Below are 14,242 nucleotides of genomic sequence, written 5' to 3'. Positions count from 1 at the left end.
TTTCAGTTAGTTTTTTTTTTGTCTCTAGACAGTACTTTAACTTTAATATTTCTAGGATTCCAGGTGACTTGTTGATAATAATGGGAAAAAATTAAGTTCATGTCATAAAATTTATCCTTTTTTATTTTTTGTTTCAGTTCATGATTTACCTTATTTGAATATGTATCTAAATAACCTGGATACTTCTTTGTCACTAGCAGTAGGTACCTTTGTATGCATTTGGAAATTCCGTACAACAAATAGGGAATTAATACAGGCATTTTCCTCCTCTGAAAGGGCTCCCTATGATTTCATTTTCAATACTATTAAATGCACTTTGATCGCACAACCTCTGAAGTGGCTGTATATTGCCCTTTGGGAAACCAGAATCTGCACTCTGTCTACCTCAACTAACCAGGCTCAGTTTTCAGTGGGAATGAGTTGAAACCAAATTTGAATTCAGTTCGGCCTCTGTGCAGATTTGTTCAAGTACTTCTTTTTTTTCTCATCTTGCCCTCTGCCCCTTAATTTATTTTTAACCTTGGAGTTTTTTTTTTATTTCAAGTCATTGTCTTCTTTTACAAAGCTTTATATTCCAAATTAAGCCTCCCTGGAATGTTTATGTTCTCTTCTTCCTCCTCTCATCTTCCTGATGTGGACATTTCTTTCCAAGGAGCAGTTCCTGGGCACTACACATAGGCTCTCGTTCTCTCATTGCTTCATATAAATGAGCTAATGTGACATAAAAAATCTGGAACTGGACTGCTCGTGTGTCCTTCCTCTAAAAACCCAAGTCTACTGACTGCATTTAATTGCTGTGAATTCCAAGTGTAAGTGTACGGACACTGCAACCTTCAGCAACAAGTCATATAACAAAAGCCCTCCAGTGATACGGGTTCAGTGCTGCTGGGATTGTTTTTTCTCATCAAAGGTTTAATGAAACACATGAACAAGAGGACATTGCTGCAGCACCTGCAGTATTTTGTGAAAATACATAGAAATGGTCTGTTTACCTGGTGGTTTAGCAGCTGGGATTTCCATTCAGTTGACATTGCCTGGACACAGTGTCCACGGAGATCACAACTTGTTACCATAGTTTATAAGCGTATTGTACAGACTTTTGTTCCAGTGTTTGTTTCCCAGTATTTTGAGCCTAAATAAAAGACCACACTGTTTTGTAAATGGTATTTAAATGTTCTTCTTAAATTTTGTGGTACTACTCTGCTAGTCTCATGAGCTTCATTTTATTTGGACATAGGTTGTAACTTGGTAATAAATTTCTAGAGTGCTGCTTGTCACTGTTTCCCTTATGATTCACATTTGATCGACAGTTCCTGGTCCACTTACTGCCACCAGTGGGAACAGAAAAGCCCTCCTTGGATCTGGAATGACTTCCCAGAGTTTTAGTTCTTAAAATAACATACATTGTAAACCCCGTGTTTTGTATTTGCTCTAAATTACATTAATAATTTTAAGGTTTTTGCAACTAAGTGTGGGGTTTTAATGAATTCTAATTGGTTGAATAAATACACTTACTTGGGTGGCACTGTTGCACAATAAATGTTCCATGTGGTAAATTTTCTGGATGACTGTCTTATTTTATAAATCTCGCCAACTGATGTTTTTTGGCAGGGGAGAAGTTTTAGACTTCTAGAAAAAAATAAAACATAAAAGTCTTTATGTATTATGTCACCCCCACACCCACCCCAGCCTACCTTTTAGTGATACCTTGCTTTAGTCCTTATTGACTTAGAAGTACAGGAAGTAATTAAAAAGAAAAATACACTTACTTGGTATCCAGGGAACTGCATTTGGGGTAGCTCATTTAAGTAGAAATACACTGTTTTTTTGTCCTGTAAAGGACAAAAGTCAGGCGTTATATTGGGAGGAAAGTGTTAAGTGAGGTGTAGTGTACAGAGAGAGAGAAACTTAAAATGAAGTACAGTGGAGCACAAGGGAAACAGCCACAAGGTAAAAATGGGCAGGTGGAAGAGTCATAAGGTTAAAAGTCTACTTTTTATCATGCTAAGCGAAATGAGTCAGAAAGAGAGGGATAGACATAGAAAGATTGCATTCATCTGGGAGATATAAAGTAACAAAATATGAGATTAATACCCAAGAATAGCTGAGATCAGCACCAGGAGGATTACTCCATAGCTTAGAGGCCAGCCGGGTATCCTAGAGGAAAGGGCAGTTCAGATAGAGAAGGGAGCACCAAATAAAGGATGTTTGGAGCATCCTCCCAGGAGGGGAGATGCATGTCGAAAGTAGACTATGGACTGAACATGTTTGCCACTCAATGCCTCTTTTGCAGACCACAACACCCAAAAGGAGAGAGAGAACACAGGGGATTGCCCTGCCACAGAGACAGGGGGGATGGGGGGATGGGGGTGGGAGGGATATTATCCATGGTGGTGGAAAATGGGCACTGGTGGAGGGATGGGTATCTGATCATTGTATAATCGAAACCCAAGCACAAAAAATTGTAAATCTACAACTGTACCTCATGGTGTTTCACTAATAATAATAAAAAAAAAGTCTACTTTTTTTTTTCTTAGCTTTGTCACCAGTTGTAAGATCTTCCAGGCCCCCAGCACTTCACTTTTATTAGCCTTTTAAAGCAGGCTATTCTCTTTCTTGCTGGCTTCTCAGAATGGTAGTGATTTGCCTGGCTCAGTTTAAGGAGAATGGTTAAGTGGTCTGTCCGTATTAACCACTGCAGCAGAAACTTAACCAGACCCCACTCATTCCAGCTTTTCATGGCTTGTTTCCTGTAATTATTGATACATGATTATTATTGTGGGGGGGTTTTCTCAAGTAGTCTTCGGGGGGCTCTTGGAGGCCTACTCCTGGCAAAATTCAGCCAATTGGGGCCTGATGGTTCACTGCCTGTGCTTGAGGACTCAGTGTTGCTGGGGCCCTGAGGCTGGGGATCACCAGGGCTCTGCTGGTGGTGAGTGAGGACCACGAAGGCTACACCTGGCTCAGGATGGGGGAGTCCCAAGGGCACCCCTAGTTGTGCTCAAGGACCACAGAGTACTGGGATTCAGTGATGCTCCTGTGTATGCAGACATGCTCCCTGACCCCTTGGCAGCTCCCTGGGCTCTTCTGTCTTTTCATTAGTTAGACTGTAGGCATTGTTCTGCCTGTGCAGGTGCCACTGTCACTTACAGGAGAGTGCCCTGGTGCTTGGTCCAGGGCTTGGTGTCTGGACTTGGAGCCCAATTCTGCAGATGAGTTTAGAGCTGCAGGCTGGGACTGACTTCCAATGAGCACATCTCAACTTGTAAACAAGTGAGTAGCATATGAGTACCATATTCCAGGGTACATGATAAACTGTAGTGTCAGTAATGATTATGTAATTGGAGATAGATAACCCAAGTTTCACTCAAGGTTTGTAAAATACCTATTTCTCCAACATTTTGAAATATATTTTCTAACATTTCTTCAACATACATTAGCAAGCGTATTTCCTCTTAATTTTTAAATTTTCATGTATTTTGAGGGCAGTTTAATCCTTATATCTCTGATACACTTGCATTTAACTCGTCATAGTTATTTTTAAAGAAAAATTTGATTTCTAAGATGGGGCTCCCTTCTCATACATTGTTAGCCTTTAAAAGCCTCTTCTCCCCAATCAAAACTTTTTCCCCAGTGGAAAATATGGATGAAATGTTGTAATGTGGTTTATAGTGCAGATCTCATATTTCAAACTCCAGACGAGTTCTGAATTAGGTTATATTAATCTGCCTTTACTGTAAGAACTAAAGAACTATATGGTTCCATTGTTTCTCTTCAAAGCAAGTCTTGCAAAGACCTTGTATTAACAGAGGGCTCTCTTGAAAATACAATGCACTGACTTTTTTTTTTTAATTTTTTTTTTTATTTATTGAATCACTGTGGGAAAGGTTACAAAGCTTTCAGGTTTATGTCTCAGTCATGCAAATATCAAACACATTTCCCTTTACCAATACTTATTTTTTACCATGAAGAACCCCAATAAAACCCCACCCCCCACCCCTCCCCGTCCCTGTGAGGCAGATGAATTCTAGTTAACACTCTATCTGCTTTGATTAGATTCATTGTTTCAATAAAAGATTCACCACTATTATTTAGAGTTTACTCCACCCCCCCCAAATCAGACATGCTGAAAAAGCATTGTGAAGTGATTTGCTTTCTACAGCTGGGTTCAAGAATTAAATGTTGGTTTTGGATTTCTGCTATTTTACCTATTGACCCTGGAAGTATTTCTACTGAAAGTCAGATAGTTAAGAAATTGGTTTCTGTGTTCTGGAGTCGTGGCCGTGCTGGAGAGCCGCTCGCGGGGGGCAACCGGTGGCCTCGGTAGGGTGTGAAGGGCGGAGCGAAACGCCCCCCTTCCCATGAGATTTTAGTCGCCCCCACACTCCCGGCTCATACCTGCTGTCCACAAGGCTCCCATGTGGCCGCCATCTTTCTTTCCAGAGAGGAGAGGGCGACTGGGGCAACACCCTTTCCCCTCCGGCAGACTTGATGGGCTGGATCAACGCATAGTCCGTTCACTTTTCTGCTCCAAGCTGCTGGGTTCTGCATTAAGTCCTTGTGCTTCTGGGGCCGTGGCTGTGCTGGGGAGCCGCTCGTGGGGGGTGACTGGTGACCTCGGTAGGGCGTGAAGGACGGACCGGAACGCCTCCTGACCCATGAGGTTTTAGTCGCCCCCACTCCCCCGGCTCATACCTGCTGTCCACAAGGCTCCCATGTGGCCGCCATCTTTCTTTCCAGAGAGGAGAGGGCGAATGGGGCAACACCCTTTCCCCTCCGGCAGACTTGATGGCCTGGATCAATGCATAGTCCGTTCACTTTTCTGCTCCAAGCTGCTGGGTTCTGCATTAAGTCCTTGTGCTTCTGGGGCCGTGGCTGTGCTGGGGAGCCGCTCGTGGGGGGTGACTGGTGACCTCGGTAGGGCGTGAAGGACGGACCGGAACGCCCCCCTTCCCATGAGGTTTTAGTCGACCCCACACCCCCGGCTCATACCTGCTGTCCACAAGGCTCCCATGTGGCCGCCATCTTTCTTTCCAGAGGGAGGAGGGCGGAAGGGAGCAACACCCTTTCCCCTCTGGGCAGAAATGATTGCCTGGATTAACGCATAGTCCTTTCACTTTTCTGCTCCAAGCTGCTGGGTTCTGCATTAAGCCCTTGTGCTTCTGGGGCTGTGGCCGTGCTGGAGAGCCGCTCGTAGGGGGCAACTGGTGACCTCGGTAGGGCGTGAAGGACGGAGCGAAACGCCCCCCTTCCCATGAGGTTTTAGTCGCCCCCACGCTCCCGGCTCATACCTGCTGTCCACAAGGCTCCCATGTGGCCGCCATCTTTCTTTCCAGAGAGGAGAGGGCGACTGGGGCAACACCCTTTCCCCTCCGGCAGACTTGATGGGCTGGATCAACGCATAGTCCGTTCACTTTTCTGCTCCAAGCTGCTGGGTTCTGCATTAAGTCCTTGTGCTTCTGGGGCCGTGGCTGTGCTGGAGAGCCGCTCGTGGGGGGTGACTGGTGACCTCGGTAGGGCGTGAAGGACGGACCGGAACGCCCCCCTTCCCATGAGGTTTTAGTCGCCCCCACACCCCCGGCTCATACCTGCTGTCCACAAGGCTCCCATGTGGCCGCCATCTATCTTTCCAGAGGGAGGAGGGCGGAAGGGAGCAACACCCTTTCCCCTCTGGGCAGAAATGATTGCCTGGGTTAACGCATAGTCCTTTCACTTTTCTGCTCCAAGCTGCTGGGTTCTGCATTAAGCCCTTGAATGCACTGACTTTTATACCATCTACCATATTCATACAAAGGTGGAAATGTGGTTGGGTCAAACATATCAAACTAAATTGGCTTTATTGGAAACCCATTATGCTCATTTAATATATATGTATATAGTCATACATATTCAAATATATGTACTCAAAATATTAAAATTCTTATCATTAGATTTTTTTGGGTGCTTAACCTCTACTTATAAATTCTAACAACACGTTACTATACCATGGATTAAATGAATAACTTACTGTGAAATTAGTATAATTATTCTCATCATGTCTCTTCAGAAAAAAAATTTTAACTGGAAATTTAGTCCAACAGGTTTCTGTTGCTTAGAAGTACATCTTTGAGAAGAGGTTTTTGTAGTTTTAATTGAACAGACTTATTGAATAAAATCTTAGGAAGAGTAAGGTCATTGCCATGAAGATAAAAAGAAAGTATGCCAATGACTAATTGGATAGAATGTCATACACCACAGTGAGTCTGGGAAAGGTCTGCAGAAATATAGCAACAAAAGAATGGAGTTTGCTTAAAATACTGCATTCAGAAACTATGTTCAGAAACAGTTATTTTAAAGGGCATCATTTTCTAGGGCTCTCTTTAGAGAATTGTGTGAAATAATATAGTTTCTAATCATAAGAGCTAGCCTCTTCCTACCTTTTTTAACGGAAACTATAATTTTCACTCTGATTTCCCTAGGCTTATTAAAACAGCAAAACATATTTTCTGTACTTTTCAAAGTATCTAGATTTTTATATATGTTTCAGTTTGTGCTTTAAGTGAATTTTTTTTTAATTTTTAGTCAGCCGAGGACTTACTATTTTAGGGAAAACTTTCACTTTTTTTGCAACATAGAAGATTTTTTTTTCATTTTTTGTAATTTATTGAATCACCGTGAGAACAGTTACAGAGCTTTTGGGTTTAAGTCTCGGTCATACAATGAAACACCCGTACCTTCACCAGTGCCCATTTTCCACCCCCCAAAACCCCAGTATACCCCCATCCCACACCTTCCCCCTACCTGTGGGGCAGATGATTTCCACATTACTCTCTCTCTACTTTGATCACATTCAGTATTTCGACACCATACCACCATTATTATTTGAGATTTTACCCTAACACTCAGATCTGCTGAAAAGGCAAAAACTTGGGGCAAAGTTTACCAAGAAAGTAAACGGCCAAAACTTAGGTATGTGGGAGACACACCCACAAACCACCTCCGGCTCAGCTATATAATTGGAGGCATGGCCTCTCTGGTTCCTGATTGAACTGCTTAATGGCCATGATCCCAGAGACTCAGAAAGAAATCTTGAATCCCAGCAGCTTTTGGCAGAAATGTGTCCAGTCCCTGCAGGAGGTTATAGGCACTGGGCAACCCAGGAGGAAATAGGTTTAGTGCCTTGGCCTGTTCCCCCTGGTGGCCCGGTGGCCGCCGTCCTCCAGAGGCCACTGGACAGTCAGGTTTGGACCCACAGTGATGAGACACGTGGGGCCTCACGGGATGGGGGTGGAGCCGGCCCTTTCCTCCCCACCCCAACGAGACCCCTAGTCACTGCAACATAGAAGATTTTATAATGGATAAATTCATTGTGAGAATTGATGCCTAGTCACTGTGGAGGTAGTGCAGAGATTAGACCTGGATTTAGTCCTTTGCATCATGCAACCTCCGCATGACTGTGTTTATCCCTTGAGGCCCAAGGACCAAGGACTGAGCATCACTGGGAGGGGCCGGTCCTCTGGGCTCTGCATGGGGACAAAGTTGGTTCTTCCCAAAAGAATTGGTACCCAGAGGTCTGGGAGATGTAGCTCAGCAACACATCACTTGTTTTGCTTGTGGAAGATCCTAGATTTGATCCCCAGCACTGCAAAAACAAATGAAAAAAAGAATTGACACCAAAGTGAAAAGCCTTTTAGATTTTTATCTTTGACTTTGTATTCTTCATCACTGTCACTGTCACTGTCCTCCCGTTGTTCATTGATTTGCTCGAGCGGGCCCAGTAACATCTCCATTGTGAGACTTGTTGTTACTGTGCATATTGAATATGTCATGGATAGCTTGCCAGGCTTTACCGTGTGGGCGAGATACTCTCGGTAGCTTGCCGGGCTCTCTGAGAGGGGCGGAGGAATCGAACCTGGATCGGCCAGGTAGGCCAAGTGCAAGGCAAACACCCTGCCCGCTATTCTTCATACAATAATTATTTTGCTATACGCAAGAAATACACTCACAAAACTTAAGATATTTTTTACAATGTACTGTTTGCTAAATTTAAATCAGTACCTGTCTTCTGCTTTTTGTTGTTTGGGGAGTCTACGCCCAGTTTTGAACTTGGGAAGTGGTGACGGTGTTTGAACTCAGAGTCTTGCTCATGCCCAGCCATTTGAACCTCTTGGAGCCATGGCTCTGGTTGTTGTTATTAATTTTTGTTTTTGTGTTTTGGTGGTGGTGGTAGTTGTGTGGTTGGGCCACACCTAGTAGTGCTCAGGGCCTTCTCCTGGCTCTGCACTCAGGAATCACTCCTGGAAGTGCTTAGGGGACCACATAGCAGATGGCATGGCAGGGATGGAACTCAGGTCAGCTGCATGCAAGGCAAGCACTCTGCCCTCTATACTCCAGCCCACCTGGCCCTATTTCTATTTTGATCATCTGAAAGCCCTGGGCCTGAAAGCAATGATTCTTCACCTCCTTTCCTTTGACCCCTGGGCAGGACTGAGCTGGTCACTCTCTGTAACCTGGGACAGTGGACTCCAGTCTTCCATGCTAATGCCTCTCCATCCATGTCTGTGAGTTATGCAAGGTCACTTTGCTTAGAATTTACACAATGTTTATAATCTAGTCCTATGTATTTCACAAGATTAGTCACAAAATATAAAAATTATGGATATAAAAACATTGAAAAATAGTGTCATCGGTACAAAATGTCCTACCAAAAAAATTATGACGAATGTTCATTTTGAGAGCCAGGAGACTAACTGTGCTTAATTACCTTTTAAAGAAACCCCTGGGTGAACTAGGTGCAGGGATTAATTTTTAATAACTGTTGTAGGTAAAATGTTACTTTACAAATGGAGGAAGAAAATAATTGTCTGCAGTCTGAAGTCACAAAGTCCCTATTTTTTTAAGAGGGCACTCACACTTGTGGGTCTCAGGGGGCGAGTCTGTCAATGCTGGGGAACCAGGCAGTACTGGGGATGGACCTTGAGTGTCCTATACAAACCATGCACTCTCATTCCTTTGAACCATCTCCTCTGCCCAGCAAGCTTTGTTTTGTTGTGTGTATTCCCACTGTGCTTGGGGCTTATTCCTGGCAGGGCTTGGGGGACCATGTCTGGTGCTGGGTTGGCCTTGTGCAAGGCAAGCTTGCTCCGGTCCCAGATCACTTAATTTTAAATCCTGTCTGTTGGGGCTGGGGCAATAGCACAGTGGGTAGGGCATTTGCCTTGCACGTGGCCGACCCGGGTTCGATTCCCAGCATCCCATATGATCCCCTGAGCACCGCCAGGAGTGATTCCTGAGTGCACAATCAGAAGTAACCCCTGTGCATCGCCAGGTGTGACCCAAAAAAGCAAAATAAATAAATCCTGTCTGTTAATTGCAAAGTTTTTATTTAACTTTGGCTGTCGAATTTTGCTTCTTATCTCTAAGAATGCAGTTTATATCCAGAGTTTCAAACTTCACCAAACCTCAAATTTATTTATTTGAAGTTCAACAAGTATAAAGTGTTTATCAAGAGAGGGGAAAGTGAACTGGGCAGAGGTGATAGTCACCAGCCCCTGGTGACTTATATTAGAATTATCCTCACTTTTTAATTCACAGCTTTTCTTTCACGTGGCTGTTTCTTCACCAGATGGCAGCCTGTAAGGTCAGAGAGCATGCCTTTTGCCACCCCTGTATCCCACTTGGGTACTGAGAATCTAATGACACAAGGATCTCTCCTTATTTTTGTGATCCTGTAAGCAAAGCCACGGGAAAAACATTGGCAAGATCAAATATACTCACTGCAGTATAATGCCAAAGCTCGGTTCTGAAATCAACTCCCAAGCAAAAAGCCAAAAGCAAGACTGGGTCTCTAATCTGTGTACATGGGCTAGACCAGCATTCTCCAACACCTGTGCTTCCACATTGGTCCATGGTCCTGCATCGGTCCATGGCCTGGTGGTTGAGTACACTGACCTAGATATGTATGTTTCCCAAGTTGGTGGTGTCACCCTTAATGTGCTAGAACCATGAGGTAGGGTGGTCGAACCCTTGGATGTAACTGGGCACACTAGTGTGTGTTTTGTTTTATTTTCCTGAAAAAAAGGGTCAATAGCCCAAATAGTTGGTGAACCTCTCCTCAACTACACATACAAAACTTCCTTTCAGTTGTATGTTGCTTATCAGTACCTTCCTTGTCATGATTACTGTTGGTTGAGTTATTGGCAAGCTGTTCTGCTCACTCTCTCAGCAGTCCATTTAGTTGTGCATTTACGATGAGATCTAACCTGATAGTTTCATTTGTACCTAAGCATCAGCCATGAATCGGTATTCCAGATCTATTGTCAGAGTAGCTGCTCTGCTATGAAATCCTCCACTGCTCCTGTGGGCTACACATTCCGCCATGGGCCCTCGTTGGATTGGACCCACTTGAAACTGACTAGAGGGTCGACTTCTCAGATGAAAATCAAGTCTGTTTTGTAAACCAAAAGAGGCTTCCTAATTTGCAGTTGTTCATGAAATTCGCACATTTGAGATTGAAATTTGCACAACCTATTTTGCATGACTCACACTTAATAGTAATTTCTTTTGGCTATGACCCTCAGGCTACATAAAAATGAAAAAAATTTATATCTGGGCTTTATATTTTGACTCTTCACAAATTGTAAATCTAATTAGTTCTTACATGTCCCCCCTCTTAAAGTCACATAGTATTGCTCTCTGAACAAAATCTGATAAGTAGGATGTGCATTTGCCCTGTAACTGTGTTCATCTTAACTAAATTAGCCTGTCACTTCAGTTGGAAAATTCATCTGTTTTTTCTGCCCTCATTTACTGCATTAAAATGAAATGCACCACTAATGGTGGTGATTTCCACCTGTGAAAAGATGAGGACAATTATGTCCAGATTTCATAATGCTTTAAGATTTGTCTATCTCTTACAGTTGAAAGGACTGCATAGATAACTTAATTCAGTGTTTCTCACACTGAAGTAGACCTACATTCTCCCACCTTTTCACAACTGCCCACATCCCATATTCTATACCAGTGGACCGGCACTGGTTCATGGTTGATCACATGAGATCCATTCACCCACACAACCTTATAATTGCTTGTCTCTGGGTAATTTTGGTTTTGGTTTGGGGGCCACACCCTGTGGTGATCAGGCTTACTCCTGGCTCCATTCTCAGGGATCACTCCTGGCAGAGCTCTGGGGTACCCTGTGCAGTCACTCAGGTCAGCACTTCATTCCTAGGTCTGAGGATGCACTGCTCTTCAGATTCTGCAGCTCTAGGATTAGCTGAGCCACCCAGACCATATTTTGGAGCCTTTTGGAGCGATAGCACAGCGGGTAGGGCGTTTGCCTTACAAGCGGCCAATATGGCCGACCCGAGTTCGATTCCTCCGCCCCTCTCGGAGAGCCCGGCAAGCTACCAAGAGTATTCGATACGCCAGACACAGTAACAACAAAGTCTCCAATGGAGACGTTACTGGGCCCGCTCGAGCAAATCGACGATCAACGGGAGGGCCTTTACCTTTTACCTTTACCTAGGATAAAACTGGAAGATGCTTAGGGACATACATGAAGTGTTCAGGGATTGACTCAGGCAAGGTCTGTGCCTTCACACCTGTTACTCTCTCTCCTGTCCTGACTGATGAACTTGGAAATGAAAACCTGACTTCATTTTTTTTTTCAGTCTTTTTTCCCAGCCACATTTGTATTAAGGCAACATACTTAGATATACTCTTTCAATAGAACATTAGGAATATTTTAATACTCTGAGAAGCACCATTCCTGGCAAGGCAAATGATGTCTCTAGTTTAATTCATTTATTTTATTTTGGGGTCACGCCCAGCTGTGATCAGGGCTTATGTATGGATCTGCACTCAGGGATCACTCCTAGTAGGATTCAGAAAACCCATATGGGGTGCCTGGGGTTGAACGTGGGTTGGCCACATGTAAGACAAATGCCTTACCTTCTGTGCTATCTCTCCAGTCCTAATGTGTATATTTTATAATCTGTGCCCCGTGCTTATTTGACTTTAAATTAAACCTGTACATCAAGTGCAGTATCCTTCCACTTGGCTTTCATATGGGGGAACGTTTGGTAAATGACTAAGTATTGGAGATGTTACGGTGAGTGAGAGGTACTTTCTGGGAATCCCAGTGAGTGCTGATGTTCCTATGGCTCTCAGTTGATCACACACACACACACACACACACACACACACACACACACACACACACACCCCAAAACCCAGCGTGGCCTAGAGGACATGTGGGGAAACTTTATTCAGCTGTGAACTTTCCCAGCATCCCACTTGCACTCTTCAGGGAGTCCAATTTTGAAGTCAGTGAATGACCAATGGAAAAATGATGAAGTAGATGGATATTACTGGAAGAACCCCCAGTGCAGGACTATGGTTGGTAGACATGAGAAAGAGACAAAATGGCAGCTGACATTATGTTGGCAATAGGCCAAAGTGCTCATTGCAAGAGTGGCTTACAAAGAATTTGAAAGAGTGAATGGAGGTTGACTCGCTCCAGTCCACCTCTGATGGTCAGTGAAGCACAAGCACACTTCATGGTCTATAATCTCTCCTATCTATGACCGAAGTAATGGAAATTTGTGTTTGTCAGAGTATTAGACAACACAGATCACTGTATAGCTGGGAGCTGTGGACATGGCTGAGGATAAATGGAATATTGGTGGAGGGTAAAGACCACCTTCTCTCTGGACTTGCAACTTTTTTCTGTAACCTATGACAACAAAAGGGGAGCAGGAGGGACACACTGCAGTGGAAGTCACTGAAAACTGCTCAGACTAAATATTTTAAGGTTCTGTTCTCTTCTCTTTCAACTCCTAAAACATTTCCCCACTACGGATCAAGTGCCTAGTTTCCTCGGTTGTTCTAAAACTTTATGCTTTGCCGTTACATTTGGCCTGTGATATACAAATTCAGAAATGATCTGACCTGGAGGAGATCACTCAAGGGTAAAGCTTTGCATGTGTGTAGCCCTAGGCCCAGGACCTGGTACCACCTGCCCCCCTGAGCACTGTAAGTTGTAGCTGTCAAAAAACAACAAATCTCCCCACTGTTCATCTCAGTGGCTTCTCCTTATATTGATGATGTGAGGAAAGCACCAAGATTATATTTTGTTATACATATTGCTATCGTAGCACTTTGTGTATTTGACCTTTAAAACTTGCTTATTCCCATCCTTCCTCTGGGTGCAATTTATAATTACACCTATATTCAAAATGTCTATACATAAGGGATCTAGCTGATAAACTGTGATGATCATCAGGAGCATTTCAGGGGGCTATTTAGACTCTCATACTCACACCCATTCATCTAAAGTAAAGTAAAGGCCCTCCCGTTGATCATCGACTTGCTCGAGCGGGCCCAGTAACGTCTCCATTGGAGACTTTGTTGTTACTGTGTCTGGCATATCGAATATTCTCGGTAGCTTGCCGGGCTCTCCGAGAGGGGCGGAGAAATCGAACTCTGTTCGGCCATGTTGGCTGCGTGCAAGGCAAACACCCTACCCGCTGTGCTATCATTCCAGCCCTTATTTTGGTTGACATTGGAGTGATGTGATTATTCGGGAAAAAAAAACCTATTTGAGGGGCTGCATTGGTGCTCAAAGGCTATTTTATTCCTGGCTCTATGTTCAGAGGTCAATCCTCACAGTGCTCAGGGAACCGTGTGCAGTGTTGGGGATCAGACAGGCCATGCACATACAAAACATGTCCCTTACCCCATACTAGCTTAGTCCAAGAGGATCAATGTAATTCTTTGTCTCCCTTATGAAGAGTTCTTTCAGAGGAAAGCCTGCTTTCCTCTTGTTGATTGTCATAATAGAGGGAACTTTATTATCTTAATAACATTCCTAGAATAAGCTTTAGTAATAAGCTTTGCTATATTTAGAATTCCTTCATTTCTTTTTGTTTAGAAGAACTGAGTAAATATTCTTAGGTTTTTCCCCTTCACACCTCCCCTCACACCCAAACTCCTACCCATTTAAACTTAACCTTTAGAAACACTCCAGTCCTTGGAATTACTTCTTTTAAAAAATTCACCCCTAAGCCTATTAGACATAACTCACAGCCCCCCTATCCCTTCTTCCTTTTTAAATAGCCCCTCTTTGTCTTATTATCAGGTCCAGGGATTTTACCATGAAAGAAAAAAATTTCTATTATTGTGATATCTTCTGTTTGTCATATAACACAATCACAATTGTGCATTTCATTAAATATATTCCATTTATTTTCTATAAATTTTA

Source organism: Sorex fumeus, unplaced genomic scaffold (genome assembly GCF_029834395.1).
Source record: "Sorex fumeus unplaced genomic scaffold, SorFum_2.1 ptg000008l, whole genome shotgun sequence".
Lineage (NCBI taxonomy): Eukaryota > Metazoa > Chordata > Mammalia > Eulipotyphla > Soricidae > Sorex > Sorex fumeus.
The sequence above is the reverse complement of the archived record's forward strand: the minus strand, read 5'-3'. Positions refer to the sequence as shown.